Consider the following 807-nt stretch of genomic DNA (forward strand, 5'->3'; position numbering starts at 1 on the left):
TTCTCTAAGTCTTAGCCCTTTATCTATAAAATGATGCTGCTAAAAGAACTGAAAGTCCCTTTTCACCTTAAATATCTATGCTTTTCTGATTCTAGAGAGAACCATAAGGAAGAGACAGGCAAGCAGCTGGGACAACTAGGAAGCTGGAGAAAGAAAATGGGAGAAAAGGAAAATTCCAAGGACAAAGAAGGCAATAAAAATAATTCGGAACAGCAGGTGAGGGAGCCAAGCAAAACAGGTTAAAAGAGAAAATGACAGCAAGTCTGCAGCGTGCTCGGGTCTGCAGTGACCCTGTTGCATTCCTAAAGTGCTTGCCAGGACACTTTTGAAATGGTTTGAGGCCTTGCCCTGCCCTCTCCAGAGCAAGGTTATAGAAATTCCAGACAATTAACTGCGCCTTTCCAGGTGTGGCAGTTGCTGAATACCCTGGGCCTGCTGTTGGGAAAGTCTTCCCAGGTCTCATGTTTCTGGAGTTGGGGAGTCTTTATGTTTTCTATGGCATCATAAAACTGCCAGGCTACCTTGTTAGCTGCAAGGAGGAGCATCTCAGACTTTCCAGTTCCTGACAACTACCACTCCCTGGGTCCCTGGCCCAGCATGGAGCAGAAGGCTTACTGCTGTTCCGTGGCTGTGATCTCAGGATGCCAGAGCTGAAATCCCTTCTGTGGCTCCTAGGCTGGTCTGTGGCACCGGTGTAGTATGACATGGATACTCAGAAGTAAGGCCTGACCTGCCCAGGTTGACACCTAGTGAGAAGTGAAGCAGAATTTGTACCTTAATTGAGCAGATTTGAAGCCTCACTTACTT

At 47.0% G+C, this 807-nt stretch overlaps 1 non-coding gene across 1 annotated transcript; it reads left to right on the plus strand.

Moving 5' to 3' along the window:
- The first annotated feature begins 255 nt into the window (after window positions 1-255).
- On the plus strand, window positions 256-389 carry LOC143381662 (small nucleolar RNA SNORA9). Its single transcript, XR_013088838.1, has one exon. It is a non-coding gene; the product is annotated as a small nucleolar RNA SNORA9 (small nucleolar RNA).
- Window positions 390-807: the final 418 nt, after the last annotated feature.

The sequence above is a fragment of the Callospermophilus lateralis genome, chromosome 15 (genome assembly GCF_048772815.1).
Source record: "Callospermophilus lateralis isolate mCalLat2 chromosome 15, mCalLat2.hap1, whole genome shotgun sequence".
Lineage (NCBI taxonomy): Eukaryota > Metazoa > Chordata > Mammalia > Rodentia > Sciuridae > Callospermophilus > Callospermophilus lateralis.